General features: G+C 45.1%; 1 long non-coding RNA gene across 1 annotated transcript; it reads right to left on the bottom strand.

Annotated features, from left to right (window-relative positions):
* Positions 1 to 631: 631 nt before the first annotated feature.
* On the bottom strand, positions 632 to 26,277 carry LOC120977889. The gene is made up of 3 exons (XR_005773993.1): positions 26,265 to 26,277; positions 18,878 to 18,882; positions 632 to 987 (listed from the first exon to the last, which is right to left on the bottom strand). It is a non-coding gene; the product is annotated as an uncharacterized LOC120977889 (long non-coding RNA).
* Between the last annotated feature and the right edge of the window lie 1,067 nt (positions 26,278 to 27,344).

Raw genomic sequence — 27,344 nt, 5'->3', positions numbered from 1 at the left:
AAACCTCATCTGCCACTTCTCTGCCCAAGCCTCCAATTTATCCAGATCCCTCTGTAGCTGTACACTGTCCTCTTTCATGTCAATTACATTACACGGTTTAGTGCCATCTGCACAAACGTGTGCAAGCCTTCTACAAGATCATTAATAAATATATTGAAGAGAATAGGGCCCAACACTGACCCCTGTGTTACCCCACTAGTTAACGTACAGTGACCCAATCTGAGTGTGTACCAATTAGTGTTGAACGCGAACATTCGAAAAGCGATTTTTTTTTTTGCGAATATCGCAATTTCGAGATTTCGCGAATATTTCGAATATAGTGCTATATATTCGTAAAAACGAATATTCGTTTGTTTTTTTTAACAAAATTACAGTACACATATAATTGATTGTTTCCCAAAGGTCCAAAAGCTCAGATCTTACTCACATTGCCGAGAAAGTGATTGAGGTGCGAATGTTCGTAATGCGATTATATTAGCGCACATGCGAATATCTGCACTTGTCCCAGAACAGAGGCAAAGGGCTTTGCATTCATACATTAGTGAATTGAGTTGCGAATCTTCGTAAGGCGATTATATTAGCGCACAGGCGAATATCCGCACTTGTCCCCAGAACAGAGAGGCAAAGGCCTGTGCATTCATATAGTATAGCACCATATTCGCGAATATTTAGAACTTCGAAAAATTCGATTTACGAATATTCATATTTTTTATTTTAGTTTCCACCGTACAGATTACATTGAGCTGTACTCTGTCAACTACTGTCATCACCCCCCACTGTATCTTGATTGATTCCCAAAAGCTCAGATCTTACTCATTGCCGAGAAAGTGATTGAGGTGCGAATCTTTGTAAGGCGATTATATTAGCGCATAGGCGAATATCTGCCATTGTCCCAGAACAGAGGCAAAGGACTTTGCATTCATACATTAGTGAATTGAGTTGCGAATCTTCGTAAGGCGATTATATTAGCGCACATGCGAATATCGGCTCTTCGTGAGGACACTAATCCCTCCCTCATTTTAGATTGTGGGCCAATGAGAAGGAGTCCAACAGGTTAGCAACATCCCTAGCAACCAATCAGAAAGTTGCCCACCCCATTACTATATAAGATTTTGTCACGGCAGCCATTTTGTGCAGTTTCATGTGGTGGTGATTGAGAGAGGAGCTTGGAACTGTGCAGTGCTTTGCTTTTTTAAAAGCAAATTCTAAATCGAATTATTTGTTGAATCTGATAGTTTTAGATAGGGTAGTTTAGTGTAGCTGATAGGTTAAAGATTAGGGTACAGAGTTAGGAGAAAAAAAATCATTTATTTAGGTTAGTGAATAGATTAGTGTAGCTGATAGTTTCTAGTGCAGGGTGCAGTGTAGGGCCTAGTTAGGAGAAATAATCATTTATTTTGGTTAGTGAATAGTGATGTCGCGAACATAAAATTTTCAGTTCGCGAACAGCGAACACGAACTTCCGCAAATGTTCGCGAACTGGCGAACCGGGCGAACCGCCATAGACTTCAATAGACAGGCGAATTTTAAAACCCACAGGGACTCTTTCTGGCCACAATAGTGATGAGAAAGTTGTTTCAAGGGGTCTAACACCTGGACTGTGGCATGCCGGAGGGGGATCTATGGCAAAACTCCCATGGAAAATTACGTAGTGGACGCAGAGTCGGGTTTTAATCCATAAAGGGCATAAATCAACTAACATTCCTAAATTGTTTGGAATAACGTGCTTTAAAACATCCAGTGTGTGTATACGATCAGGTATGATGTTGTATCGATCAGGTAGTGTAAGGGTTACGCCCGCATCACAGACATTGACAGACCAAACTCCCCTTTTAATGCACCGCAAACAGTTCATTTGCACAACCGCAAACTCCCCATTTGCACAAGGTTGGATACCAAGCTAGCCACGTCCCGGTGATGTCATTGAAGGTTTCTTCCTCCACCCAGCCACGTACAACACCAAGGGTCCCCGAAAGGTCAATTGAATTGATTTTTCGAACGGGGAGATGGTTAAAAAAACGCTGGCTCCCTCCCCTTTGTTTTTATCCACGGTGACTGCGTCTGCGCCGTGCAATTTACTGTCACACCCGATATGAGTGGTATTTTCTGTAGTACTATTCTCATCAGTTTAATCCCTCTAACGTCCCCAATCTGGGTGCCATTTATTGAATAGATTTTTCGAACGGGGAGATGGTATCAGTGGTTGGCACTGGCAGTGGGCACACTACAGTCAGTAGAAGCGGGCCTGACACACACTGGCAGCAGGCAAGCAACTGAAATTACACTAAAGTGTAAAAATTAAATGCCTTATTTATCGGCAAGCTACTGTGCCACCCGGTATGAGTGGTTGGCACTGGCAGTGGGCACACTACAGTCAGTGGAAGAGGGCCTGACACACACTGGCAGCAGGCAAGCAACTGAATTTAGACTACTGTCTAAAAATTAAATGCCTTATTTATCGGCAAGCTACTGTGCCACCCGGTATCAGTGGTTGGCACTGGCAGTGGGCACACTACAGTCAGTAGAAGCGGGCCTGACACACACTGGCAGCAGGCAAGCAACTGAAATTACACTAAAGTGTAAAAATTAAATGCCTTATTTATCGGCAAGCTACTGTGCCACCCGGTATGAGTGGTTGGCACTGGCAGTGGGCACACTACAGTCAGTGGAAGAGGGCCTGACACACTGACTGGCAGCAGGCAAGCAACTGAATTTAGACTACTGTCTAAAAATTAAATGCCTTATTTATCGGCAAGCTACTGTGCCACCCGGTATCAGTGGTTGGCACTGGCAGTGGGCACACTACAGTCAGTGGAAGCGGGCCTGACACACACTGGCAGCAGGCAAGCAACTGAAATTACACTAAAGTGTAAAAATTAAATGCCTTATTTATCGGCAAGCTACTGTGCCACCCGGTATCAGTGGTTGGCACTGGCAGTGGGCACACTACAGTCAGTGGAAGAGGGCCTGACACACTGACTGGCAGCAGGCAAGCAACTGAATTTAGACTACTGTCTAAAAATTAAATGCCTTATTTATCGGCAAGCTACTGTGCCACCCGGTATCAGTGGTTGGCACTGGCAGTGGGCACACTACAGTCAGTGGAAGCGGGCCTGACACACACTGGCAGCAGGCAAGCAACTGAATTTAGACTACTGTCTAAAAATTAAATGCCTTATTTATCGGCAAGCTACTGTGCCACCCGGTATCAGTGGTTGGCACTGGCAGTGGGCACACTACAGTCAGTTGAAGTCGGCCTGACACACACTAGCAGCAGGCAAGCAGCTGAAATTACACTAAAGTGTAAAAATTAAATGCCTTTTTTATGCAAAGTCCTGTGCCAGCCGGTATGAGTGGTGGGCACTGGCAGTCGGCACACTACAGTCAGTGGAAGTCAGCCTGACACACACTGGCAGGCAACTAACCTTAGATTAAAGTGTAAAAATTAAGTGCCTATTTTTTAAGCAAAGTCCTGTGCCACTCGGTATGACAGGGGTGGGCACTGGCAGTGGGCACACTACAGTCAGTTGAAGTCGGCCTGACACACACTAGCAGCAGGCAAGCAGCTGAAATTACATTAAAGTGTAAAAATTAAATGCCTTTTTTAAGCAAAGTCCTGTGCCAGCCGGTATGAGTGGTGGGCACTGGCAGTGGGCACACTACAGTCAGTGGAAGTCAGCCTGACACACACTGGCAGGCAACTAACCTTAGATTAAAGTGTAAAAATTAAGTGCCTATTTTTTAAGCAAAGTCCTGTGCCACTCGGTATGACAGGGGTGGGCACTGGCAGTGGGCACACTACAGTCAGTTGAAGTCGGCCTGACACACACTAGCAGCAGGCAAGCAGCTGAAATTACACTAAAGTGTAAAAATTAAATGCCTTTTTTATGCAAAGTCCTGTGCCAGCCGGTATGAGTGGTGGGCACTGGCAGTGGGCACACTACAGTCAGTGGAAGTCAGCCTGACACACACTGGCAGGCAACTAACCTTAGATTAAAGTGTAAAAATTAAGTGCCTTTTTTTAAGCAAAGTCCTGTGCCACACGGAATGACAGGGGTGAGCACTGGCAGTGGGCACACTACAGTCTGTGGGCCTGCAGCTCCTCACACACAGGCAGGCCAGGCAACTGCAATATGTATATAAAGGAAAAAAAAAAAGCAGACTAATGTTGCAGCCCTAAAAAGGGCTTTTTGGGGTGCTGTCAGGACGCTGTCCTTACAGCAGAGATCAGATGAGTCTTTCAGGACTGGAGTGGACACTGAATTCACTAGCCTAGCTATCGATTTCCCAATTAAATCAGCAGCAGTTACAGTCTCCCTCCTCTCACTAAGACTGCAGCTTCAGAATGAATCTAAAATGGATGCTGTGCAGGAGGTGGGAGGGTCTGGGAGGGAGGGTATGCTGCTGATTGGCTGGAATGTGTCTGCTGACTGTGAGGTACAGGGTCAAAGTTTGCTCAATGATGATGTATAGGGGGCGGACCGAACATCGCATGTGTTCGCCCGGCAGAGGCGAACGCGAACAAGCTATGTTCGCCGGGAACTGTTCGCCGTCGGATAGTTCGGGCCATCTCTATTAGTGAATAGTTAGCTGATAGTTTCTAGTGCAGGGTGCAGTGCAGGGCCTAGTTAGGAGAAATATAATCATTTATTTAGGTTAGTGAATAGTTAGCTGATAGTTTCTAGTGCAGAGTGCAGTGTAGGGCATAGTTAGGAGAAATATAATAATTTATTTAGGTTAGTGAATAGATTAGTGTAGCTGATAGTTTCTAGTGAAGGGTGTAGGTTAGTTATAGTGTAGGCTTTAGTTGTTTTTTTTAGTTTTCTAGTTTAGTTTCATGTCTGTAAAAAAAGTTTATTAGTTTTCCTTTATTACTGTTTAGTTTGTGTCGTGTCAGTGTCTACGTCCTTTGTTAGTTAAAAAAAAAAAAAGACCAAAAAAAGTTTATTAGTTTTAGTGTTTTTCTTTTACTGGTTATTCGGTGTATTGTCCGCGTCAGTGTCTACGTCCTTTGTTAGTTAAAAAAAAAAAAAGACAAAAAAAAGTTTATTAGTTTACGTTTATTACTGTTTAGTTTGTGTCGTGTCAGTGTCTACGTCCTTTGTTAGTTAAAAAAAAAAAAAGACAAAAAAAAATATTTTCGTTGATTTATTATATATAAATTTGGTTTTCTTTATTGTACGACAGTCCCCATCCCAATAAACTTTTTCCCTAAATCACATTATATAATTTAATTTTTGTATAAATTAAAAAAAAAAAATAATGAGGTCTTCACGATCAAACAGCAGGGGTAGGAGAGTAGTTGGTCCCAGTGCTGGACAGCTGCCAGCACGGGGCCGCTCCTCTACCCACGAGGTGCGGACACAGGTGTCAGGGGCGTCCGCCTTATTCGTGATTTTTTTGGGACTGGCAGCAGGAGAATTACCTCACAGGATGCCGAAGAAGTTATGTCTCTCGTGGCACAAGCCATTGCCACAGAGTCCTCTGCCCCGGCTCCGAGCAGCAGCTGCAGTTCGTCTCCTGTAGGACCAACCTCCAGCCCCCAAGAATCGTCCCTGCTCCTGTTTGACAGCGACAGTGAGAGGGACACCTTGGGGGAGGTAATGCAGGAGGCTGATTTGCACTTCAGTCCTGAGGGTCAGGACCTTATGGAAGGGATGGAGGAGGAGATGGAGGGATTACCACCTGTATGTACCCCAGTGACATCCCTTCCAACAGGTGCGGGCGGTTTCAGCCAGCGAAACTCCACACCTAGTCAGACCCAGGCGTCAGCGAGGGGACAGAGGAGCCAGATCAGGGGTCCCACGTCTGCTGTTCGCCTCAGTCCACCACTGGTTGGGCCTGTGTCTGACATATCGGGGGACGAAGAGGAGGGTGATAGAGAATGGGTGCCACCTCCCTTGTCAGGCATCAGCAGCACTGATGAGGAGGAAGGTAGGCACCAGAGGCAAATGGTGCGACAGGTTGCCAGTGAGCCCAGAGTCAGGGGCTCGACTGGTAATGGCAGTAGGAGGAGGCAGCAGCAGCCACCTCCACCTGTCCGCACCGAGCCCAAGCAGGCGCAAATCAGCACCGCCCCATCTGACAGGAGGGTGGTGCGTAAGTCGCCTGTTTGGGCTTATTTCACCCTGGCACCAGATGATGCCACAATTGGCATTTGTAATCTGTGCCATGCCAGGGTGAGGAGAGGGAGGTCTGCGGCTCGGCTGGGTACCACTGCCCTCACCCAGCACATACGAGTCAACCACTGGCGGGAGTGGGAACAGATGCGGGGTGGTCACAGCAGTGGTGCCACCAGCAGTGCGCAGGGGACAGCAGCTCCTGCCACTGTTCTGCAGCCACCCCAACCACTTCCAACAAGGCGTTCCCACTCCCCCGCTCCCTCTCCTAGAGGTACTGGTACCGGTATCCAGACCTCTGCCTCCACCGCACCCTCCTCTATGTCCTCCACTGCCGTCCGGCGCCAGCCCACGGTTGCTGACCTTTTTGAACGCACCGCGCCCTATGCCCCCGGGGACCGACGTGTGCGTTCACTCAATGGGCTCCTGGCAAGGGTTATCGCCCAACATCTGCTGCCCTTCAATCTTGTGGACAGCAATCCATTCCGGCAGATGTTGGAGCAGGCACAACCCAGATGGCGTGTCCTTAGCCGCCATTTCTTTGCCAGGACTGGCGTCCCTGCGCTACACCAGCACATTGTGCAGAATGTATCCCTGTCGCTGGATCATGCTGTCAGCGACAGGGTGCATCTCACAATGGATGCTTGGACCAGCAGGCATGGGCAGGGACGCTATATCAGCTTTACTGCCCATTGGGTTTCCCTCCGAGGCGCCGGGGAGGGAACGGCGGCATCTGACTTTGTGGTGCCGCCCCGGGGTGTCCAGGGGAGAACTGCTGCTCTCCCCTCACAAGCCACTGTCTCCACTGCTGCTGAGCCCCCCAGCAAGCGTCCCCGTAGCTACGCAAGTGTGGTGCACGTCCGCTGCCAGGCCGTGCTCCAGCTTGTGAGCTTAGGGGAACGGAGACACACTGGACCTGATGTTCTGGCCGCACTACAGGCTCAGGTCCAGAAGTGGCTGACACCCCGAAGGCTCCAGGCAGGTATGGTTGTCTGTGACAACGGCAGCAACCTCCTCGCCGCCCTCCATGCTGGCAGTCTTACCCACGTACCCTGCATGGCACATGTCCTCAACCTAGTTGTGCAGAAATTCCTCAGAACATACGAAGGGTTGAGTGACTTTGTGCCAAGGGTACGGAGGATTGCCAGCCACTTTAGACGCTCCCCAACTGCTTCCGCGTCCCTGTCCAGACTGCAGCGGGACAACAGCCTGCCACCTCACAGGCTGTTTGTCGAAAGCGTGACGCGGTGGAACTCCACCCTCCACATGCTGGAGAGGTTGTGGGAGCAGCGAAGGGCGGTGAGGGAATACCTGCTGGACCAAGGCACTCCAGGGCCAACCAACCCACTCCCATACATCACTAATGCGGAGTGGGGGCAGATACAGCAGGTCTGCCACGTGTTGGCCCCATTTGAGCAGGCGACCAAGATGGTCAGCGGGGAGCATGTCGGCCTCAATGACGTGCTCCCCATAGTGTTCCTGCTGGACAGGACACTAGATCGCCTGCTCGAGGCTGGGGAGAGTGCCTTGGTGGAGCAAGAGGAGGCAATGCTTCACCAGGACGAGGAGGAGGATGATGATTTGGACGTCCAGGAGTCTGGGCCTGGTCAGGAGGGAGAGACGGTGTTGGGGGCACCGTTAGTCCGGGGGTGGGGCAGCTCCGACCGGGAGCATCAGCAACAGCAGCAGGAGGACCAAGAGGTCATGGTCCTGGGCAGCCATGAAGAGTCACAGCGGGCTGTCCTCTTCCCTATGGCTGCCCACATGCTGCGATGCCTCCGGAGGGACCCCCGGATCAAGAGAATCAAGGAGAGGGAAGATTATTGGTTGGCCACCCTTTTAGACCCTCGCTGCAAGGGGAAACTGGAGCAGTTCATCCCAGCCAGCCGTAAACAGGCCCGGATGGTTGAACTGCGGGCCTGTCTGATCAAGTGGCTGGAGCAGGCCAACCCTCGGCCTCACGCTCCAGTTATCCCCGCCCATCTCACCCAGCAGGTGGCTGGCACTAGCAGCACCAGCCGAGCAGGTGAGCAGGTGACCTTATGGGTGAGATGCGGTCGTTCTACCAGTCTGCGCGACCCAGTAGCAGCAGCAGCAGCAGTCACCACCAGCAGCTGGCCTGCATGGTGGCAGACTACATGGGGTCCGTTCGTGCTTCCGACAGCATGAGCACCGACGACCCCATGGAGTACTGGGTCGCCAGGCTGGACACCTGCCGCGAGCTCGCTCAGTATGCGCTGGAGTTACTATCTTGCCCCCCCTCCAGCGTACTGTCTGAGCGGACTTTCAGCGCGGCAGGTGGGGTGGTCACGGACTGTCCACAGACTCAGTGGACAGACTTACATTCATTAAAATGAACGAGTCCTGGATCGGCAGTGACTTCTTGGCCCCCACTGTCGGTTCAGGCCGTTGAAGGGTCCCTTGTCCATCCCTCTCCTTGTCTCTCCATCCTAAACTATGTTGTTTTTTAAAAAAAAAATTAAATATTTATTTATATATTTACTTATTTATATATTAGAAATTTTTAATTATGAAATTTGTCTAATTTGTATTTATTGTTGTGTCTGAATTATGAATTATTAAATTATTGATGAATTATTAAATCTTATTATTGATGTATATATTACTTTTTAATGAAAGCTTTTATTTTAATATTATTTATTTTAATGATTTTGTATATTATTAGATTCATTTATTTACTTAATGTAATTTGACTTAAATTGATTGATAAATTAAGTAGACGCGACGCATGCATCAGTAGTCAACAATTTATTCTTTAAAGCATATTGAGTCAGTATCAGAACACTGCGGCTACACAGCCAGCCTAACCGTGTGATGATTCCTACACGCCAGAGGGCACTAGTAGTGATGGTGTTTATCAGCGGCTATCTCATCCTCCTTTTGTCTGTGAGGAGTAATGGGTATGGCCGCTCTCCACACCCATACATGATCTTCACCGCACACACGCTGTGCTCCAGGCCCACGACAGGACCTATCCATCCTGTACCCGTATGAGCACAGAAGGCACTGATGAGGCAGCTCTCCTGGGCCAGGGTCTTGAAGTGTCCCCTGCTCATGCGCCTTGATTAGTTCACCTTCTCATCATCGAAGACTCAGCTTTATTCACCTGGCTGCTGTGGGTATCACAGGCGTTTGGGTTCAATGTGCTTCCTGGATGAACTATTGCATGTCATGGTGCAGAATAAGACTTAAAATGTGAGGCTGAATGTATTGAATTTATCAATAATTTTTGGTGTGGAAGCAAAATCTTAATATAATCAAAATAATCATTCTAGAAAGCCAAAATATTTAATTATTATGCATGTCATCGCATTTCCTCAGCACACTGAATACCTGCTGCTGTCAGAGTTGCATTTTTTTTAAGTTATGGGCTTACGATGGCCTGTTGGTTTCCCATTCAGGAGTACATATTGCTGCTGCCAACTTTGAACGTGCTGCTGTCTGACATGTCATATTTTATTTATGGGCTTACCATGGCCTGTTGGTTTCCCATTCAGGATTACATATTGCTGCTGCCAACTTTGAACGTGCTGCTGTCTGACATGTCATATTTTATTTATGGGCTTACCATGGCCTGTTGGTTTCTTATTCAGGAGTACATATTGCTGCTGCCAACTTTGAACGTGCTGCTGTCTGACATGTCATATTTTATTTATGGGCTTACCATGGCCTGTTGGTTTCCCATTCAGGATTACATATTGCTGCTGCCAACTTTAAACGTGCTGCTGTCTGACATGTCATATTTTATTTATGGGCTTACCATGGCCTGTTGGTTTCCCATTCAGGAGTACATATTGCTGCTGCCAACTTTGAACGTGCTGCTGTCTGACATGTCATATTTTATTTATGGGCTTACCATGGCCTGTTGGTTTCCCATTCAGGATTACATATTGCTGCTGCCAACTTTGAACGTGCTGCTGTCTGACATGTCATATTTTATTTATGGGCTTACCATGGCCTGTTGGTTTCCCATTCAGGATTACATATTGCTGCTGCCAACTTTGAACGTGCTGCTGTCTGACATGCCATATTTTTTTTATGGGCTTACCTGGCCTGTTGGTTTACCATTCAGGATTACATATTGCTGCTGCCAACTTTGAACGTGCTGCTGTCGTCGGACATGTCATATTTTATTTATGGGCTTACCATGGCCTGTTGGTTTCCCATTCAGGATTACATATTGCTGCTGCCAATTTTGAACGTGCTGCTGTCGGACATGTCATATTTTATTTATGGGTTTACCATGGCCTGTTGGTTTCAGATTCAGGAGTACGGACGCGGACATGGTCGTGGTGGTGTTAGTGGAACCTCTGGTGCTGGGAGAGGACGTGGCCGTTCTGCCACAGCCACGCGTCCTAGTGAACCAACTACCTCAGGTCCTAGTAGCCAGCAGAATTTACAGCTATATTTGGTGGTGCCCAATGCCGTTCTAAGGATGGTAAGGCCTGAACAGGTACAGGCATTAGTCAATTGGGTGGCCGACAGTGGATCAAGCACGTTCACATTATCTCACACCCAGTCTTCTGCAGAAAGCGCACAGGTGGCGCATGAAAACCAAGCCCATCAGTCTGTCACATCACCCCCATGCATATCAGGGAAACTGTCTGAGCCTCAAGTTATGCAGCAGTCTCTTATGCTGTTTGAAAACTCTGCTGGCAGGGTTTCCCAAGGGCATCCACCTAGCCCTTCCCCAGGGGTGGAAGAGATATAATGCACTAACGCACAACCACTTATGTTTCCTAATGATGAGGACATGGGAATACCACCTCAGCACGTCTCTGATGATGACGAAACACAGGTGCCAACTGCTGCATCTTTCTGCAGTGTGCAGACTGAACAGGAGGTCAGGGAGGAAGACGATGCAGGGGACGATGAGGTCCTAGACCCCACATGGAATGAAGGTCGTGCCACTGACTTTCAGAATTCGGAGGAAGAGGCAGTGGTGAGACCGAGCCAACAGTGTAGCAAAAGAGGGAGCAGTGGGCAAAAGCAGAACACCCGCCGCCAAGAGAGTCCGTCTGCTATTGGCCACCGCCATCTGGGACCCAGCACCCCAAAGGCAGCTTCAAGGAGTACCCTGGCGTAGCAGTTCTTCAAACAATGTGCTGACGACAAGACCCGAGTGGTTTGCACGCTGTGCCATCAGAGCCTGAAGCGAGGCATTAACGTTCTGAACCTTAGCACAACCTGCATGACCAGGCACCTGCATGCAAAGCATGAACTGCAGTGGAGTAAACACCTTAAAAACAAGGAAGTCACTCAGGCTCCCCCTGCTACTTCTTCTGCTGCTGCCTCCTCGGCCTCTTCCTCTGCCTCTGGAGGAACGTTGGTACCTGCCGCCCAGCAAACAGAGGATGTACCACCAACACTACCACCACCTCCGTCACCAAGCATCTCAACCATGTCACACGGCAGCGTTCAGCTCTCCATCTCACAAACATTTGAGAGAAAGTGTAAATTCCCACCTAGCCACCCTCGATCCCTGGCCCTGAATGCCAGCATTTCTAAACTACTGGCCTATAAAATGCTGTCATTCAGGCTGGTGGACACAGACAGCTTCAAACAGCTCATGTTGCTTGCTGGCCCACAGTATGTTGTTCCCAGCCGCCACTACTTCTCCAAGAGAGCCGTGCCTTCCCTGCACAACCAAGTATCCGATAAAATCAAGTGTGCACTGCGCAACGCCATCTGTGGCAAGGTCCACCTAACCACAGATACGTGGACATGTGGACAATATGTGACAATGGCCTGTTCCAGTGGTGGGTGACGTGAAGCCTGATTCTCTGCTATGACATGAAGACTGATTCTCTGCTGACATGAAGCCTGAATCTCTGCTATGGGAACTCTCTCCTCTGTCTGGGTGCCGGGGCCAAAATATATGACAATGGACTGTTCCAGTTTTGGGTGACGTGAAGCCACGTGAATCTTCTCTGCTATGACATGAAGCCTGAATCTCTGCTATGGGACCTCTCTCCTCTTTCTGGGTGCCGGGGCCTAAATATCTGACAATGGACTGTTCCAGTGTTGGGTGACGTGAAGCCTGATTCTCTGCTATGACATGAAGACTGATTCTCTGCTGACATGAAGCCTGAATCTCTGTTATGGGACCTCTCTCCTCTGCCTGGGTGCCAGGGCCTAAATATATGACAATGGACTGTTCTAGTTTTGGGTGACGTGAAGCCTGATTCTCTGCTATGACATGAAGACTGATTCTCTGCTGACATGAAGCCTGAATCTCCGTTATGGGACCTCTCTCTTCTGCCTGGGTGCCAGGGCCTAAATATATCACAATGGACTGTTCCAGTTTTGGGTGACGTGAAGCCTGATTCTCTGCTATGACATGAAGACTGATTCTCTGCTGACATGAAGCCAGATTCTCTGCTATGGGACCTCTCTCCAATTGATATTGGTTAATTTTTATTTATTTTATTTTAATTCATTTCCCTATCCACATTTGTTTGCAGGGAATTTACCTACATTTTGCTGCCTTTTGCAGCCCTCTAGCCCTTTCCTGGGCTGTTTTACAGCCTTTTTAGTGCCTAAAAGTTCGGGTCCCCATTGACTTCAATGGGGTTCGGGTTCGGGACGTAGTTCGGGTCGGGTTCGGATCCCAAACCCGAACATTTCCGGGAAGTTCGGCCGAACCTCTCGAACCCGAACATCCAGGTGTTCGCTCAACTCTAGTCCTTACACTAAATCATTAGATTTAAATGTGGATTATGCATTTCCTACTGAGTTGTGCCAAGTTATGTGTAGACTTTATGTAGACCTTGTTGATGCTGAATCTGTCTGTCCTGAAGATGTAGTTATAATTACTCTTTATTCTCAAATTTTAACATTACATTAAGATGCTGCCTGTCCTGCAGGGTTAGGCAAACTTGGTGTAGTCCTTTTACTATGGTGTTTACATTTACCTGCTTTTGTCTGCCCTGTTCCTGCAGAGTTTAGTTTAGCTATGTGTGTCCTTTAGACAACAGATTTTTCTATTTTAATGGTAGTTTCAGTAGTTATCCTTTATTGTTTGGGCCTTTGATTTGTATGCCTTCTACTGTTGCGTTACTATTTTACTGCTACTGTCTGGCCTAATGCTGCCAAGTAATGTGTCTGAAATATAGTAAATTATTAAAATCTAACTGTGGATTTTTTTTGTTGAGATCATGCAAAGGAGAACTAGCATGGAGCACTTATTAGCCCTTGTAATATGACAAGTATTGAGTATTATTATTTTCATAAAATGGTGTTCATGTTTAATATTTGCGAATGTGCACTATTCATCGTATATTGTCAAGAATTCGATTTGAATATATATTGAATAAAAACGTTTTCATTTAATAAATTCATGTGGTTTTACGCTTCATTCACCAAAATAATTTATTTTGTTTTATTTTGAAATTTTATTTTGCTTTAATTGGGTTTTTGGCGTCCATGTTGTGGTTCTTACTTTAGCAAGGTGGGGACCGCATGTGGGCTTCCATTTTCAAAAGGTTTTGTGCACTTAACATTGTACAAGACTGATTGATAAACCTGATAAAAGTTTTTTATTTTATTTATTATTTAAATACTGACTTAGGTTCTAACATGGTGTTGTCGGTTGTCCTGGAAAGGATGCCTGGCTTCCGTGTTGACCTCTCTACATGGTTGGGTGTTACTGGCGTTATACTCATCCGTGTGGTAATCCGGTTTTGGTAATGGAGCGTTATTGCCACATGTATATATAGATATATACATTTATATGTAATCTTACTTCTTGACAATTATATAATGATTATTTTCACATGCTAGTGTAATATAATTTCAGATTGTAATCTTTCAAAATTAAAGGGGTTGTCCAAGTTATTTTATTGATGACCTATCCTCAGGATAGGTCATCAATATCATATCGGCGGGGGTCCGACACCCGGCACCCCCTCCGATCAGCTGTTTGAAGAGAAGGCGTGCGCGGTGTCAGCGCTGCCTCCTCTTCACTGTTTACCTTCTAGCCGTTGCATCTGCAGTGGTGAGCAGGTGTAATTACACCCAAGCCGTCCCATTCATTTCAATAGGAAGGCTTGGGTGTAATTACACCTTCTCACCACTGCAGATGCAACGGCTAGAAGGTAAACAGTGAAGAGGAGGCAGCGCTGACACCGCGCACGCCTTCTCTTCAAACAGCTGATCGGAGGGGGTGCCGGGTGTCGGACCCCCGCCGATCTGATATTGATGACCTATCCTGAGGATAGGTCATCAATAAATATAACTTGGACAACCCCTTTAACTGCTGACAGTATAATAATCTTGAAGCCATGTCACCATTTTGTGAGTGATTCTACTCATTGCATCACATGTTGTTGTCTTTATTGACGAAGCTATGCTCCGACATGTCCAGTTAAGCAAACGGACACTATATCAGATTCATGCTAGTTATTTCTTTGTTGACTCGTCAATTGTTTACTTTTTTTTTTCAGACACATTTGATCTTTACAATTTTTAAAAATAATGGAACTAATATAACTTAAGACAATTTTACTATGCAATACTGTCTTATTGAGGTTGAAATTTTGATCAAAGTATGGATAGTTGGATAATTTTTTTTAAAATAAGATACTTTTTTAAAAGTATCAATTTATTTTTTGTTAAAATTTGGTTGATACTCTCTATATATAATACATTTTGAATGTAGATTTGTATTTTGTAATCTAAAGCTTTGTTCAATAATACATTTGAAAGGTAATAGTGTGTTCACACAAAGGATAATTAATGTGCGTTAAACAATAATTTTCTATTATAAATTACGTTTTTTTTAGATAAATGATTTATTGTACAATGTTATATTGGGCTTTTCAATAACATATAATAATAATGAACTGTTAAATTTTTTTTGCTCTAAATATTTTATTTTTGTTGGACAACAGTGTATATATAATCGATGAATACACATGCTGTAGTTGGGTGTTCAATCTTTTTTTAAATACTTTTATAATCGCTCTTCCACAGCCCCATCTGTTACAAAATTTTGTCTGCTGCAATATAATAACCTGACACTCTCTATTACTGCTTAGTTATGCCAAACTTTGTGTAGTAATTAGAATACTACTTTAACTTACCAATTGCATGCTGATCTTGGCCTGATACTTCAGAGTTCTGTGTAGTCATTATACTCCACCATTAGCAATGACTGCTTCTATTGTCCTGATCATTGAGAGTTATGTGTAGGCCGTATAATCCACTGTTAATATCTACCTACTGCGGATTCTGATGCTGTCTGTTCTGATCACGGCGAGTTAGCATTCAGCCTTTTGAGAATCCACATTACCTGCTGCTGCCTGTCCTGCTCAGTTAGGATGAGATATGTTTAGGTCTTATACTCGACCTTTAATATCTACCAGCTGCAGATGCTGTCTGTCATGATCATACAGAGTTATGTCAAGCTAGTTGTTTGTCCTTTGGTAGCTATGTGAAGTCCTTATACAACACGTCAGCTGTCCTGATAAAGTTGATTTTTCAATTTACTAATCAACCGAAAATGTTAACTTTACCTACTGCTGCTGTCCAGATGAAGCTGACTTGTATGCCTCAGAATACAACGTTAGCTCTACCTGCTGCTGCTGTCCTGATCAAGTTGATTTGTTATGTATATACCTCATAATACAACACTATAAATATCTGCTGCTGTACATTTAAAGGTGACTTGTAGCCCTCAGAATACATTAGCTCTACCTGCTGCTGCTGTCTTGATCAAGTTGATTTGTTATGTATATGCCTCATAATACAGCACTACCTGCTGCTGCTGTCATGAAAAAAAATATTTATGTGTAGGCCTTATACTACACTATTAAGATGTACTTACTGCTGTTGTCTGTCCGAACCCTGCTGACTTTCAACGTGGACTAAAGGCTCCTTTACTGATAAGTCTGCAGTTAAAATTATACAAAAACATAACCTTATAGAAAAATAAGTATGGAATCAATATAACTTAAGAAAACTTTTTTAATAAAAAAAATATTAGAATAAAATTAAGGCAACTTTTGCAGTTGTTCCTGCAGGCTTGCGAGTTCCTTCAGGTCCTCCCCATATTGGCCTTCGAATTCCTGCAGCATTCTTTGGGATTTTTGGATGTGGGCTCGTAATTCCCTGATTTTCCCATGCCTCTTTTACATTAGAGCAATTTTTGCAGAAATTTTCTTTATTACTGTTATGAAAACACAAGAAATAAATATATCAATTAACAATAAGAGTCATTTATAGAATTTTGTGTAGTATGTAGTTAAGTGCAGAGAATTTGAGTTTCATTTTTAAAGTATACCATAATAAATGTAGTTATATATTAGATTATTTAGTGACATTTTAGTAGTTTAAAATTAAATTTGTTGTGTTATATAATATTAGTTTATGTAGATTAAAGAGTTATTGTGCATGGCTGTTGTTTGATATTACTGTGGTTTTTGTTGTCCCATTATTATTGTTACTTTTATAATCTTCATCACCTGCTATATAATTGTAGGGTGCAGCGTTTCATGACTTTCAAAATTGCTCCATACTATTTTTGTGCCAAATAAAAAATATTTGCCCTGGGGACAAAATGGCTCATTAACCGTGGTCTAATAGCTGATCTACTAGTCCAGAGCAGCTAGCCGATTATATAAAATAAGGCCTTTTCAAGTTTTTGACAAACACCTGATGTCTAGATCTCTCCTATTAGACGTATTACAAAAACATAAGCATTTCTGCTACGTAGCTGAAGGGGGGGGGTAAGGAGGTGTCATGTGGAGGTGACGAATGCTAAACAAGACTGTACGACAGCACCTGTCTCCTTAGAGGTGAAGCAGGGGACACCAGTGTTTTGTTCCCATGAAAAAGCTGATATAGGCTGTTACAACTCTACAGCCAATGACATAAATTCACATATGTGGTGGTGTTCAGGTGAATTATAGGCGAGTAGTGGAACTAAATGTGGGGTGCATTTAGTCCTGTAACCACTTGTTTAATAAAAAACTGTGTGTAATTCCCTTTTTTTTATATATTCAATTTGAAAAGTTTTTTTATAAGACAATCGTTGCCTCATTATGTAAAATTGCGGATTGATTCTAATTGCTTAGTATATTCATTGAGGGGTGTAGTTTGCCTAATTGAGTCACTTTGTTTTGTTTTCAACTCTAGGGTCACATAAGGGTGTCTTCTCTTTACATGCGACACAGCTCCCAATTACCATTAATCTAAATCCTCTAGCCTAAAGCCATATTGTGCTCCTTGCAGTCTGAAGCCTGCTGTGCGACCAAAGTTAAGGTTTTTGTGCACAACTGTTTGTAAATATACATATTCTGTGTAATACGTTTAAGATTTTTTTATGATTTAAACACTACAATGTGTTCAAATCAAATAGTTTGTAATTTAGAATTTGTTCAAATTCTTTTTATTTTTTAACATTTTAATAGATTACCGTTGGACAATTAAATCATTAACAAACTTTATAGAATCAATTTGGATTAAATAGAGGGTGTGTTGTTTCTGAAATGGGGTTATTTATTTGTCGCTTACACTATGTAGGCCACAAAAAGTGACTTCATAACCAAACTGTTATTGAATTATATTTCAGTTAATAAATGATCTAAACATGATATATGCATATGGCGATTGTAAACTTATAAATTTAATTAATCTCTTAATCTATATTGTAGCATAAAGTGAAATTTTTATTTTGATTATATAATAATTTTATTTCAAATATTTTTTTACATTAGTTAATTTTTGTACAAAGATGCCATTAAAATTTGGACTAAATTTTACCACTGTCATGAAGTACAATGTGTAACGATAAGATAGAACTATGTCCGTGAAAAGTAAATTCATTTTAAAGTTATTAGCACAAAAATAGATACCTTATCATATTTAAGAAAAAATTTAAATTAGCGTTAAAGTAAAAATGGGCATGGGGTACAGAGGGTTAATGTTTCTAAATATGTGATGTATACATAATTAGAATGATGTGTGCACATATTTACCCTCCTGGTGCGGGGTGGTAATTAACTCCTCATCCTCTTCATCCGGAGCTGGGGTGGGGATATCCTCCTCTGCAGGAGCTGGCCCTGATGTTTTCGGCCCTTCTGAGGGTCCGGGCTAATCAGCTGCCACCTCCACATCATTCCCCACATCAGGTGGGTTGGTGGCACCTGCATGACTGTGGGAGGGGCCCGCCTGCTCATCCTCCTCCTTCTCCTCTGCGGAGACCTCCACCACATCTAAATCCGCCGTCGTGATACGGCGGCGGACCGTTGGCACTGGAAGCCCTGTAATCACACAACGTTCGGATTTAGGCTCTATTTAAACGTCCGTAATGTGTTTTTCATATCCACCCACAAAAAAAAAAAAGGGACAACGGAAATGTGCGTGACGCATTTTGAAGACCGCACATCAACGGCAATAATATAATATGACTATTCTTGGCCTCAATTGAGGATAATAATACAAGGAATATTAATAAATATCATCCAAAACAAAGCAAAAAGTATTTGTTAGAAGGTGGAAATATTATATTTAAGGTTCACATTATAAGATCAAATGGTTTTCCTTTTGTATGTGTGTGGGGTCTGAGCAATCGGATATTGGCCAGCTGAGCAGAGATGTACCTGTCTAGTGAAGTGACGGTACGGTATGGGGTGTACATCTGGTTGGCCTCCCCGTGGTGCACCCTGGGTAACGCTAAATGAACCAGCAAATAATGGCAGGAAGAAATTTTTATTTTTTCTCAAGACCAACAAGACATAAACTCTAATATATAGACTATGTGTTTGTGTTTGCGTGTGCTATACAGTGTGTGGTATACAGTGTGTGGTATACAGTGTGTGGTATACAGTGTGTGGCAGGAAAATGTATATGCAATGTGCATGTGCTTGATATTTCTTTGCTGTCCATACATACATACTTGCTACAGAAAAAGTGCTGTGATGGCAAAACAATACTTATTACAACAATGATGAATATCTAATCAGACATCATAAAAGATGAAGTTATATTTAGTGCAAAAATATATTAGTTCTTTTTTTTTTAAGTACTGAAATGTGGACCCAGAAGTGCGGTGTAACGGTCAATTTCAGCAGACAAGGGGTTAAAATCCGTTTAGGCGATATGCCCCTTTTCTGAGAGACAGGCACAGCTACTGCAGGACACCAACCTCCCGAACTGGATACAAAGTAGCACTCCAAACGGGAACCTCACGAATAGCTGCTAGCAGACAAACAGGAATCAGCTTACACTCCTGGCAATCAGTCTCTAACAGCATAAAGCGGATCCCCCCAATAACGAGACAAGGCTCCGTGTTGAGGGTCAAGCAGTGGTCTGAGGTGCTGGCACACCCAGCCTGGTTTTTATTACAGTTGTTGCAAATACAGGTCCGGCAACAGGGAGGTATAAAACAACCAAGCCCATCTGGTGTACACGCCCCTAGGGGACCAGAATGAAGCCTGTGACATAGGACAGATATGCAGCACTGTAGGATACACAGAGACAATACCTCCCCACAATGCATCATGGTTTCCTCCTCTCTGCCCTGGAGACACCCGAGGCGTAATCCAATTATCTCTCAAGACAAAGAGAAGTCACCAATACACATGTGCAGACAACAGGACAGACATCACCATTTAAACACTCAATGGGACAATGGCACAATAGAAACACACCCAGCATATTCCTCCCAAGCTGACAAGTTACACTTATTATAAATTGTTACAACTTTGTGAGTTTACATTGGCCATACATATAACTTACATCAATTTAAACAGTACACTGCTTGCAGAATTATTAGGCAAATGAGTATTTTGACCACATCATCCTCTTTATGCATGTTGTCTTACTCCAAGCTGTATAGTCTCGAAAGCCTACTACCAATTAAGCATATTAGGTGATGTGCATCTCTGTAATGAGAAGGGGTGTGGTCTAATGACATCAACACCCTATATTAGGTGTGCATAATTATTAGGCAACTTCCTTTCCTTTGGCAAAATGGGTCAAAAGAAGGACTTGACAGGCTCAGAAAAGTCAAAAATAGTGAGATATCTTGCAGAGGGATGCAGCACTCTTAAAATTGCAAAGCTTTTGAAGCGTGATCATCGAACAATCAAGCGTTTCATTCAAAATAGTCAACAGGGTCGCAAGAAGCGTGTGGAAAAACCAAGGCGCAAAATAACTGCCCATGAACTGAGAAAAGTCAAGCGTGCAGCTGCCAAGATGCCACTTGCCACCAGTTTGGTCATATTTCAGAGCTGCAACATCACTGGAGTGCCCAAAAGCACAAGGTGTGCAATACTCAGAGACATGGCCAAGGTAAGAAAGGCTTAAAGACGACCACCACTGAACAAGACACACAAGCTGAAACGTCAAGACTGGGCCAAGAAATATCTCAAGACTGATTTTTCTAAGGTTTTATGGACTAATGAAATGAGAGTGAGTCTTGATGGGCCAGATGGATGGGCCCGTGGCTGGATTGGTAAAGGGCAGAGAGACTCAGACGCCAGCAAGGTGGAGGTGGAGTACTGGTTTGGGCTGGTATCATCAAAGATGAGCTTGTGGGGCCTTTTCGGGTTGAGGATGGAGTCAAGCTCAACTCCCAGTCCTACTGCCAGTTTCTGGAAGACACCTTCTTCAAGCAGTGGTACAGGAAGAAGTCTGCATCCTTCAAGAAAAACATGATTTTCATGCAGGACAATGCTCCATCACACGCGTCCAAGTACTCCACAGCGTGGCTGGCAAGAAAGGGTATAAAAGAAGAAAATCTAATGACATGGCCTCCTTGTTCACCTGATCTGAACCCCATTGAGAACCTGTGGTCCATCATCAAATGTGAGATTTACAAGGAGGGAAAACAGTACACCTCTCTGAACAGTGTCTGGGAGGCTGTGGTTGCTGCTGCACACAATGTTGATGGTGAACAGATAAAAACACTGACAGAATCCATGGATGGCAGGCTTTTGAGTGTCCTTGCAAAGAAAGGTGGCTATATTGGTCACTGATTTGTTTTTGTTTTGCTTTTGAATGTCAGAAATGTATATTTGTGAATGTTGAGATGTTATATTGGTTTCACTGGTAAAAATAAATAATTGAAATGGGTATATATTTGTTTTTTGTTAAGTTGCCTAATAATTATGCACAGTAATAGTCACCTGCACACACAGATATCCCCCTAAAATAGCTAAAACTAAAAACAAACTAAAAACTACTTCCAAAAATATTCAGCTTTGATATTAATGAGTTTTTTGGGTTCATTGAGAACATGGTTGTTGTTCAATAATAACATTAATCCTCAAAAATACAACTTGCCTAATAATTCTGCACTCCCTGTATAACTTGGGGACAAACCTATCCAAAATTCACTTGAATAGGTTCAGAGGTTTAAAAGTTAGTATGGGCCATAATCCTGAGGCAAGAGGCGGATAAACAGGCCTCTCCAAAACCCAGTGGCGAGGTTGGTTTCGCCACACATCTCCCCCCCCCAGGGAAGACTAACCAGATACCTGACCTTACGCCGGTCGGTACCTGAGTTAGTCTGGCAGCCCACCCACAACCCAATACTGGACCTGTTGCATTTGGTAGCCTGTCTCTGTCCAGTGAGTCCACCAAGGTTATGTTGGAAGCTGGTACTCCCGGTCTCTGTGTTGCTCCCTGGCTTAGAGTCTGGTTGTTGGAGGGGGAGACCGACTGTCTCTACCCCCTGTGCTGTAGGTGCAGAGACCACGGTCCCATCTGCACTGTTGTGGGGGTTACTGTCTCCCCCTGGTGCGTTAAGCTGCCGCTGGGGATAGGGGGTAACGAGCTCCTCTCCCATACATACTTCCAGCCGCTGGGGAGGGCGACCGACCGTCTCCGCTCCCAATACAGTGTCCTGCTGCTGGGGAAAGGAGACTGGGGTCTCTATTCCCTGCTGGACATTCTGCCGCTAGGGAATGGAGACTGGGCTCCCAATTCCCAAAAAATCACTCTGCTGCTGGGGGGCAGGGACAACTACCTCTGCCCCCTGTAACTCAGCATGCCGCTGGGGAGGGAGGACGCTGCTCTCCTCTCCCTGCATTTCACACTGCCTTCCCGGCATATCACTCTGCTGCTGGGGGGCAGGAACAACTACCTCTGCCCCTGTAACTCAGCCTGCCGCTGGGGAGGGAGGACGCTGCTCTCCTCTCCCTGCATTTCACACTGCCTTCCCGGCATATCACTCTGCTGCTGGGGGGCAGAAACAACTACCTCTGCCCCCTGTAACTCAGCCTGCCGCTGGGGAGGGAGGACGCTGCTCTCCTCTCCCTGCACTTCACACTGCCGCTGGGGAATGGAGACTGGGCTCCCAATTCCCTGCAATTCACACTGCTGCTGGGGAATGGAGACTGGGCTCCCGATTCCCTGCTGGACACTGTGCCGCTGGGGAGAGGAGACTGAGCTCTCTCTGTCCCGCAACTGTAACTTCCGGTGGAGGTCCACCCAACGTGGCAGCTGACCGTCACCTTCTGCCCGGTATAGTAGGGTCTTGAACACTAGACTCCTCACGAACTTCAAATATTTCTCAGCTGGATTGGGTCCGAAGAAGTTCAGCCGCAACCACATCATACGGTCAAATTCCTCCACAGAGTATCTGTACTCCACTGCTGGTTCCATCCTGGTGCTTTTAGGGTCACTGTACTGAGACATGCGTTACCCTTAAGTTGTTAAATCCAAAGAAATGGTGTCTCCTGTAGCTGTCCTTCTGGCTGTAGGAACGATCCCACTGCTGCCACCAATGTAACGGACCGTTTCAGCAGACAAGGGGTTAAAATCCGGTTAGGCGATATGCCCCTTTCTGAGAGACAGGCACAGCTACTGCAGGATACACCAACTCCCGAACTGGATACAAAATAGCACTCCAAACTGGAATCTCACGAATAGCTGCTAGCAGACGAACAGGGATCAGCTTACACTCCTGGCTATCAGTCTCTAACAGCATACAGCGGATCCCCCCAATAACAAGACAAGGCTCCGTGTTGAGGGTCAAGCAGTGGTCTGAGGTGCTGGCACACCTAGCCTGGTTTTTATTACAGTTGTTGCAAATACAGGTCCGCCCACAGGGAGGTATAAAACAAACACAGGTGCACTCTGCAGTCTCACTAAATCCTCAAACTGATTTTAAAATTGAGAGATTAGTCAACATGTCCTACGGTGTAGAACATGTCTAAGCCCAGACACCACGACAAGGTTTCTCAAGTAGCCCGGGACCCTACACTCTCCTACCTGAGCCGTATGGGCGATACCAGGAGCCAGTGGGCAAATTACAGGAGCATAAGGCCGACTCACAAACAACTCACCAGTTACCTCCAGCATGTGGCCATGCTTGCAATGGGAGGAGGGAGGAGTCTGTGAGTCCCACTCAAGACTTGCTGATATGTCCCAGGCCTCACAGGTGCACCTAAATGTGACCTGTAGATGGAAAACAGGCACATTTAAATAGGAGTTTATACACCTCCAGGAATCTATATATACAAACTAAGAAGACAGGTTGGCATTAGCAGGAGGTGCTCAAACCCACATGCAGTTGTGCATATATATAGGGGAGCAAATCCTGCACTTGTGGCCCGTTGCTAATGGCAATCCCCAGCAAAATGCATACAATGGAGGATGCCTGCGGCGAACCACAAGTACCACAATAGACATCCTACACAAGGTAACAAGTGCGGATGTCATAAATAATATAACAATATAACAAAACAATAACAAACACAGGTGCACTCTGCAGTCTCACTAAATCCTCAAACTGATTTTAAAATTGAGAGATTAGTCAACATGTCCTACGGTGTAGAACATGTCTTAGAAATGTTCTACACCGTAGGACATGTTGACTAATCTCTCAATTTTAAAATCAGTTTGAGGATTTAAAATTGAGAGATTAGTCAACATGTCCTACGGTGTAGAACATGTCTTAGACATGTTCTACACCGTAGGACATGTTGACTAATCTCTCAATTTTAAAATCAGTTTGAGGATTTAGTGAGACTGCAGAGTGCACCTGTGTTTGTTATTGTTTTGTTATATTGTTATATTAATTATGACATCCGCACTTGTTACCTTGTGTAGGATGTCTATTGTGGTACTTGTGGTTCGCCGCGGGCATCCTCCATTGTATGCATTTTGCTGGGGATTGCCATTAGCAACGGGCCACAAGTGCAGGATTTGCTCCCCTATATATATGCACAACTGCATGTGGGTTTGAGCACCTCCTGCTAATGCCAACCTGTCTTCTTAGTTTGTATATAGAGGTATAAAACAACCAAGCCCATCTGGTATACACGCCCCTAGGGGACCAGAATGAAGCCTGTGACATAGGGCAGATATGCAGCACTGTAGGATACACAGAGACAATACATCCCCACAATGCATCATGGTTTCCTCCTCTCTGCCCTGGAGACACCCGAGGCGTAATCCAATTATCTCTCAAGACAAAGAGAAGTCACCAATACACATGTGCAGACAACAGGACAGACATCACCTTTTAAACACTCAATGGGACAATGGCACAATAGAAACACACCCAGCATATTCCTCCCAAGCTGACAAGTTACACTTATTATAAATTGTTCCAACTTTGTGAGTTTACATTGGCCATACATATAACTTACATAAATTTAAACAGTATAACTTGGGGACAAACCTATCCAAAATTCACTTGAATAGGTTCAGGGGTTTAAAAGTTAGTATGGGCCATAATCCTGAGGCAAGAGGCGGATAAACAGGCCTCTCCAAAACCCAGTGGCGAGGTTGGTTTCGCCACATGCGGGTCCGCTCTTCTGGAGACGGGACGCACATCTTGCGGCCCCCTTAGAGATGAATGGGTCCTCAAGTCAGTTCAGAAAAATAAATTATGAAATTGAGCACGTGTGAATGGGCCTTTAGAGAAACAAGTCAGAACTAATAAGAAATGCTAAGTAAGGCTATTTTCACAATAGCAGCAGAGAGCTCTGGATCCTCGGATCCGTCCTGCCGCTAGTGTACGTGTGTCTCCGGAATACCGCTCCGGACCCATTGACTGTAGTGGGAACGGGGCGTCATACAAAGTCTGCAACGATAAAACATGCCGAGAGGTGCACAGAATAAAACTACAACACGTCGTCATGGTTTGCAGATGTTCATGCCCAGGAATAACGCCACGATCCCTTGAAAGTCAATGGTGATGGAGCTGTAGTATGGGGCCACACGTACACTAGCGGCAGGACGGATCCGACAAGCTGTTCACATGACGGAACAGCCTGGCGACGTCCATGCCGCTATTTTGAAACTAACCTAAGTGGGGGATGTATGTAATGTAATGATGGATGGGGACTTTTGTTGTAACGCTCCTTTCACACGAGCGAGTTTTCCGCGCGGGTGCAATGCGTGACATGAACGAATAGCACCCGCACTGAATCCTGACCCATTCATTTCAATGGGTCTGTGTACATGAGCGTTGTCTTTCACGTATCAGTTCTGCGTTGCATGAAAATCGTAGCATGTTCTATATTCAGCGTTTTTCAAGCAACCCTGGCCCCAAAGAAGTGAAAAGGGGTGCGTGAAAAACGAATTGCATCCGCAAGCAAGTACAGGTGCGATGCGTTTTTCACTGATGGTTTCTAAGAGATGTGGTTTGTAAACCTTAAGTTTTTTATCACGCACGTGAAAAACGCATCAAAACACATTGCACCCGTGTGTAAAAAAACTGAACGCAATCGCAGATTTGACTTTCTTACAAAATAGTGCGAGTTTCACTGAACGCACCCTGGACGTATCTGGACCTAATCCGTCCGTGTGAAAGGGGCCTAAGGGCTGTTTCACATGAGCAGATGCCGTGCGTGACATCCGCTCCGTGAATGACAGCCAAGACCCGATGCGGACAGCAGAAGCACGGAGCAGTAATATGACTGATAATGCTTCGTGCCTCTCTGTGATCTCTTTACTACGAAATCACAATGACAACTTTATCTCACTGTGATTTCGTAGTAAAGAGATCACAGAGAGGCAAAGAGCATTATCAATCCGTGCTTCTGCTGTCTGCATCGGGTCTTGGCTCTCATTCACGGAGCGGATGTCACACACGGCATCCGCTCATGTGAAACAGCCCTAATACAGATTGATGATTGCTGTTTATCTAGATATACACACACACACATATATTTATTATTATGTGTGTGTGCAAAGTACAAAATCAGCCGGTTACATCATACATCACTACCGCGCTGTGTGGATAAATATATATATATATACACTCACAGCGAGGGAGAGATGTATGAGGTAACGGGATGATTTGCTATGTTTCACAACAGGTAAAAATAAGTAATAATTTGTAACGGGTGATAAAAAAAAAAGTACCAGGGCAGACTCTGCGACTGATCTCATCGACCCAGTCCGGGTGCCTCCGCTTCAGATCAGACCACTTCTTCACAATCTGCAATTCGTCGTGGCTCCGTCCAAATTTTTTTTTTAACACGTTGACGACCCCCACGACGATTGCCCTCTTCTCGGCCTGCTTCCGGGTCCTGTCATATCCCTTCTTCAACATGCGCTGCAGGATAAAGATGCAAACATGTATTACAAAATTTAGGAAATACAAGGATTATTAATAAATATCATCCAAAACACAGCAAAAAGTATTTGTTAGGGCTCTTTCACACTTGCGTTGTTGGAATCCGGCATACACTTCCGTTGCCGGAGGTGCCTGCCGGATCCGTAACACCGCAAGTGAACTGAAAGCATTTGAAGACGGATCAGTCTTCAAAATGCGTTCAGTGTTACTATGGCAGCCAGGACGCTATTAAAGTCCTGGTTGCCATGGTAGTGGTGTGGAGCGGGGGAGCAGTGTGCTTGCCGCCCGTGCGGCTCCTGGGGCGCTCCGGGGTGGCGTCGGGGCGCCCCATGCGCATGGATTGCGTAATCCATGCGATTGCGTGGTCCATGCGCGTGGGGTGCCCTCGCGTCGCTCTGGGGCGCCCCGGGGGCCGCGCGGACGGTGGGTGTGCTGCTCCCCCGCTCCCCACTGCACTTTACCGTGGCAGACAGGACTTTTGCGTCCTGGCAGCCATGGTAACCATTCAGAAAAAGCTGAACGTTGGATCCGGTAATGCGCCGAAACAACATTTAGCTTAAGGCCGGATCCGGATTAATGCCTTTCAATGGGCATTAATTTCGGATCCGGCCTTGCGGCAAGTGTTCAGGATTTTTGCCCAGAGCTGCGGTATTTTCTCCAGCCAA

Source organism: Bufo bufo, chromosome 8 (genome assembly GCF_905171765.1).
Source record: "Bufo bufo chromosome 8, aBufBuf1.1, whole genome shotgun sequence".
In the NCBI taxonomy this organism is placed as follows: domain Eukaryota; kingdom Metazoa; phylum Chordata; class Amphibia; order Anura; family Bufonidae; genus Bufo; species Bufo bufo.
This window is presented reverse-complemented; position numbering and strand designations above follow the sequence as displayed.